The sequence below is a fragment of the Ovis aries genome, chromosome 25, assembly GCF_016772045.2.
Source record: "Ovis aries strain OAR_USU_Benz2616 breed Rambouillet chromosome 25, ARS-UI_Ramb_v3.0, whole genome shotgun sequence".
Lineage (NCBI taxonomy): Eukaryota > Metazoa > Chordata > Mammalia > Artiodactyla > Bovidae > Ovis > Ovis aries.
Genome location: NC_056078.1, coordinates 41,679,483 through 41,686,252, shown reverse-complemented (window position 1 = coordinate 41,686,252; position 6,770 = coordinate 41,679,483).

Here is a 6,770-nt window from a genome sequence, read left to right as displayed (position 1 = left end):
TCAGCTTATTTCAGGAATACTGATTTAACCTTAGAAAATCGATTAAAATGATTGACTACAGTAGCAGAGGAAAGGGAAAATATCATATGATCATCCTAATGGACTCTAAAAAAGTGCTGGATTTTTCAGAACCTATTCATAGTAAACATTGTGAGCAAACTAAATAGAAATCATTTCCTTAGTCATTATTGTGTGTTTCCTCAAAACAACAAACATCATCCTTAATGGCAAAATGCTGAAAACTTTCCCTCTCAATTCAGAAATCAAATGATGAAGCCCTGTTCCATTTTTAATCAATATTGTACTGTTCAGATCAGCTCAGTCGTGTCCGACTCTTTGCGACCCCATGAACCGCAGCACGCCAGGCCTCCCTGTCCATCACCAACTCCCGGAGTCCACCCAAACTCATGTCCATTGAGTTGGTGATGCCATCCAACCATCTCATCCTCTGTTGTCCCCTTCTCCTCCTGCCCTCAATCTTTTCCAGCATCAGGGTCTTTTCATATGAGTCAGCTCTTCACATGAGGCGGCCAAAGTATTGGAGTTTCAGCTTCAACATCAGTCCTTCCAATGAACACCCAGGACTGATTTCCTTTAGGATGGACTGATTGGATCTTCTTGCAGTCCAGGGGACTCTCAAGAGTCTTCTCCAACACCACAGTTCAAAAGCATCAATTCTTTGGCACTCAGCTTTCTTTATAGTCCAACCCTCACATCCATACACGACTACTGGAAAAACCATAGCCTTGACTAGATGGACCTTTGTTGACAAAGTAATGTCTCTGCTTTTTAATATGCTGTCTAGGTTGGTCATAACTTTCCCTCTAAGGAGTAAGCGTCTTTTAATTTCATGGCTGTAATTATCATCTTCAGTGATTTTGGAGCCCAGAAAATTAAAGTCAGCCAGTGTTTCCACTGTTTCCCCATCTATTTGACATGAAGTGATGGGACTGGATGCCATGATCTTAGTTTTCTGAATGTTGAGCTTTAAGCCAACTTTTTCACTCTCCTCTTTCACTTTCATCAGGAGGTTCTTTAGTTCTTCTTCATTTTCTGCCATAAGGGTGGTGTCATCTGCATATCTGAAGTTATTGATATTTCTCCCAGCAATCTTGATTCCAGCTTGTGCTTCTTCCAGCCCAGAGTTTCTCATGATGTACTCTGCATAGAAGTTAAATAAGCAGGGTGACAATATACAGCCTTGACGTACTCCTTTTCCTATTTGAAAAGTATGTTCTAATATAATAAAGCAAGATAAGAAGTAAAAGGTAAAAGAACTGGAAATGAATAATTCAAACTGTTATTGTTAAGGAACTATAACATATATATAGATAATTCAAGAGACTCTACAGATTAATTCTTATAATTAATAGACTAGTTTGGCAAAGTAATCAACATTTAAAAATTAATTATATTTCTCTACATGCCAACAACAAACATAATAAAATAAATACTAAACGAGTTAAAAGATATTTTAAATGAGTATGAAAATTTGGAGTACACAGATATAAATCAAACAAATTATGCAAGACCTCTATGAAAAAAATTATAAAACTTAACTAAAGGCATTAAAAAAGATCTATAAATATGTGGAGAGATATACTGTGCTTGTGAATTGGAAGACTCTGTTGCAAAGTTGCCAGTTCTCCCTAGATATATCTCAAGATTTAATGCAGTTATTGTCAAACTCTTGAATAGGACTAGAGCCCCATATTTTGCCTTGGCTTTGAAAAGAATCCTTCCATTCCTCTCTTACTCTTTCTCCAACACTCTTTTCAAACAAAGCATCTTCAGTTCAGTTCAGTTCAGTCGCTCAGCCGTGTCCGACTCTGTGCGACCCCATGAACCACAACACGCCAGGCCTCCCTATCACCAGCTCCTGGAGTTCACTGAAACTCATGTCCATTGAGTCGGTGATGCCATCCAGCCATCTCATCCTCTATCGTTCCCTTCTCCTCCTGCTCTCAATCTTTCCCAGTTTCAGGGTCTTTTCAAAAGAGTCAGGTCTTCGCATCAGGTGGCCAAGGTATTGGAGTTTCAGCTTCAACATTAGTCCTTCCAATGAGCACCCAGGACTGATCTCCTTTAGGATGGACTGGTTGGATCTCCTTGCAGTCCAAGGGACTCTCAAGAGTCTTCTCCAACACCACAGCTCAAAAGCATCAATTCTTCGACACACACTTTTCTTTATAGTTCAACTCTCACATCCATACATGACCACTGGAAAAACCATAGCCTTGACTAGATGGACCTTTGTTGGCAAAGTGATGTCTCTGCTTTACGTTTAAAGTACCAGCTCCTTTTCACAAACGAGAGTCCTCTCCTCCCCAGCACCCCTCACATCTGCTACCTCATTGCCATCTCCCTGGCCACTGTGACCTTTCCAGTCCCTGGCCCTGCCAAATTCATTATCAGTCCTTGGACAGATGGAGGGAGGTTCTTTAATTCTAAAATATAATTGCATTAATTAGGCTGTGTTACCTGCCAAGCAGCCATTAAGGTCAGCTGACAAGAAATGGCATTTCATGACTGAGGCAGTTGTAGTTCCAGTGATGACCAGTAGGTGTCATGGTCACAGGTGGGATACTGCCTGCTGGGTCTGTCTTGTTGAACGTGGGACTGCCTTGTCACTACTCTTGGAAAGCCTTTCGTTTTAGCAACTCGATAGGGGCAAAGAAAAACACTGCAGACAACGTCCCCTACTCTTTTTTTCTTTATGGCCTCCTCCTCATGTTTGGGTGGGCCATTTATGGATTACAGCTGTCTCATCTATCAAGGAAAATATTCAAGCAGGAAATGGTGGGGAGAGTGTGCCTGGCCCCTTTCCTAATGAGCAAACCTAGAGGAGCTTCTGCTCCTCATCCACTGAGTGCAGAGAAGCTACCAAAGGACGGGCCCCTTTTCCGATTTGGTGTTTCCTTCTTCACTTGGGCTCTCAAGGTGTTCTTTGTCTCTTCCTGGCATTTTGTCAACATCTGGACTATGTTGTCATGAGAAGAAAGAACGTGGAAGCTGCTTTCCTGGAAGGACTGAGGCCACGTAACATGAGATTTTTCAAATTCCCCCCATTGGCCTCAACATGTCTATGCCCTTTCACTCATCCTTTCTCATCTCATCTCTCTTCCTCTCATCTCTCTACTCATCTCATCGACTCATCTCTTCTTCCTTAAAGAAAGAACGACCTCTCCCCCTCTCCAAGGCTTTCCCTTCTGTTGGTTCTTCCAGTGGGAGGTACACAGGTTTTGAAGTCTATTTGGGGTTCAAATTCTAATTCATTGTTTATAGTTATGTGTCCTTGGGCAAACTATTTTAATTCTCAGAGCCTTAGTTTCCTAATCTGTGAAATGGAGATAACACTCCTCCTGTCCTAAGGTGTGCGCATATGGAATCATATATGATGTGTACATGATAAAAAGCCTCGACATACAGTTGACTTTCGTTAAAGCAAGTGGTTTCTGGTCCTGCGCCTCTGTAGGACCTCTTGTAATCAGTCATTCCCATGCTCTTGAATGCAGTTTCTGCCACTTTAGGAATTCTCCATGTATTTTATCACTTTATCCATTTCCCAGCTAGGTGACCTTACCCAATTCATTTAGCCTCTCTGAGATTTAATCATCTTTTGGAAAAACAGCAAAAAGGCATTGACGTCACAGGGCTAGTGAAACTAAGAGAGACTCGTGAAAGTAAACGAAGGAGAGTGTCTCTCTACAGTGTCACCGTGAGGACCGTCTGGGTCCTGTGTCTGTCGCTTTAGTCTTTAAGGGCACAAATACTCCAAATATCCATCCAATCAGTATGCATTTCGTGAGCATCTGTTATGAGACAGTCTTGATCTGGGTGCTGGAGGTGCAGCATTGTGGCAGAAACTCCTGGGTTTTCACCCAAGAGACACACACTCCTTTTTTCCCTCATCTCAGGGGCTGATCCCTATGAACCCTTGGCCCATGGACTTCTCACTTACTGGGGAGAGGTGCCTTCAGAGAAGGGTAGAGTGGGTCTTCTTGTCTAAGTCTGAGTGGGGGACTTCTTAGGAGTGGATAGATGGTGGCAGGAAGGGCGGCACGGCACCCTGTCATGTGTCTCAAAGATACTCAGGTTTTGGAAGGAGGCGCTAAGACAAGTGGCTGGAGAAGCAAGCAAGATGCCTCCTGGACCCTTTGGAGGCAGTCAGGTGAATCAAGGCTACAGAGATGGATTCCAGCTAGGGCTTCAGGGATGGGCAGAGCTGCAGCTCCTTCGCAGAACCACCACCGTAAGCAAGACGCAGAACTATTCCATCACTACAGAGATCTCCCTCATGCCACCCCTTTATAACCACTCACCTTATCTGTAACCTTTAGCCACTGCTAACTTGACTTCCATCTCTATAATTTTGTCACTTCAAGAATGTCATATATGTAGAATCATACTATATGTGACTATGTGAAATTGGCTTTTCCCACTCAGCATAATGCCTTTGAGATTCATAGGCATTTTTCAAGGACTTTTCCATGCTCTAATGTGAATGAGTGAAATCTTAAAGATAATTGTAGAAGGGGATTACTGCTGAGTGCTAACATTGGTATCAAAAAAGGTGAATGTGGCAGTGCCTTGCAGCAGACCAGCCCATACCTGGGCACCCGCGATTCCCTGCTGCTGTCTGCTCTACTGCAAACCAGCCACAGGACTGGAGCAGTTCAGGTTCTCTTTCTGAGCCTCAGTTTCTTCAACTGTACATGGTTGACCCGAATAAATTACTAAATAAAAATTACCTAGGGCTAGCTAAAATACAGATGCCCCTGGCTCTCCCCTAGAGATGAGGGTTCAGCAGCTCTGGGGAGGTGTTGGGAGAGCTACCTTTCATCAAGTTCTAATTTAAATCTGATGAGTTGACAAATTTGGGAGAAACAGCACGAGGTGGTTGCAAATGATGAATTTGGGGGAAACAAGTTTGGGAGAAGCCGCACAAGATGACTGTGCTATGCTTTACTAGCTAGTGTGCAAAACGAGTAGCCTTGAGCAGGAAAAAGATAAATTTTGCAAAGCATTGTATAGTACTCATTAGTTTCTTTTAGAGCAATAGAACAGAAAGGGGTACAAGGGGAAAAAAATCCAAGAAATGGACAATAATTTCCCTGAATAAGTAATGACTAACGACTAAATGAAAGTGAAAGAGGAGAGTGAAAAAGTTGGCTTAAACCTCAACATTCAGAAAACGAAGATCATGGCATCTGGTCCCATCACTTCATGGGAAATAGATGGGGAAACAGTAGAAACAGTGTCAGACTTTATTTTGGGGGGCTCCAAAATCACTGCAGATGGTGACTGCAGCCATGAAATTAAAAGACGCTTACTCCTTGGAAGAAAAGTTATGACCAACCTAGATGGTATATTCAAAAGCAGAGACATTACTTTTGCCGACTAAGGTCCGTCTAGTCAAGGCTATGGTTTTTCCAGTGGTCATGTATGGATGTGAGAGTTGGACTGTGAAGAAGGCTGAGCACTGAAGAATTGATGCGTTTGAACTGTGGTGTTAGAGAAGACTCTTGAGAGTCCCTTGGACTGCAAGGAGATCCACCCAGTCCATTCTGAAGGAGATCAGCCCTGGGATTTCTTCGGAAGGAATGATGCTAAAGCTGAAACTACAGTACTTTGGCTGCCTCATGCAAAGAGTTAACTCATTGGAAAAGACTTTGAGGCTGGGAGGGATTGGGGGCAGGAGAAGAAGGGGACGACCAAGGATGAGATGGCTGGATGGCATCACTGACTCGATGGACGCTAGTCTGAGTGAACTCCGGGAGTTGGTGATGGACAGGGAGGGCTGGCGTGAGGCGATTCGTGGGGTCACAAAGAGTCGGACACGACTGAGCGACTGAACTGAACTGAACTGAATGACTAAATGAAAACAACTCAAAACACCCCAAAGCAACCACTGTTAAGTTTCTAGTGATTCCTTCTAGAGTATATATACATATATATATATATGGATGCATAATATATATAACATACGTCAGTTCAGCTCAGTTACTCAGTTGTGTCCGACTCTTTGCAACCCCATGGACTGCAGCATGCCAGGCTTCCCTGTCCGTCACCAACTCCTGAAGCTTGCTCAAACTCATGTCTATTGAATTGGTGATGCCACCCAGTCATCTCATCTCATAACATAAATAGTACTATGTATAAATATTATGTACATATTTACAATAAGAGGAATAATACAGGCTTATTCCACACCTTTTGCTTTTTCAGAGATCTTGGCAAGTTTTGAATGCCAGTGCATATAGATATACCTGCCTCCTTGACATTGCTGTGTAGTTGATTTTCCACTGTGTATGAACTGCAATTTATTTAGCTTTCCACTATTGATTGACACTTTGGTGGCTTTTACTTTTTGACTATTACATAAAACGTTGTGGTGAGCATCCGTTTTTAAATGCTTGAGTGAACTTTTACAGAATGATTCATGAGGTTAGCTCCTTGCAGCTGTGTTTATGAATGACATGCGCATTTACAGTTTTAATAAATATCACTCAATGCCCCCACTAAGAGGTTGCACTGACCTACATTCCCACTCCTGGCATATGGGACTGCTCACCAGGCATGCCCTCACCTAGCCCTGGGTTTCATCTAATGCCATTTTTATATGCTTTGGTCTTTATATGAAGTAAAATGTGTTGTTTCCTTTTTTTTTAGTCTCTCCATTTCGAAACTGCCTTTTATTTGAAGGGCTCCGACAATCTACTCCTTCACCTTTACCTTTACAGAGCTAACGTCATACTAACTTTTGCTGT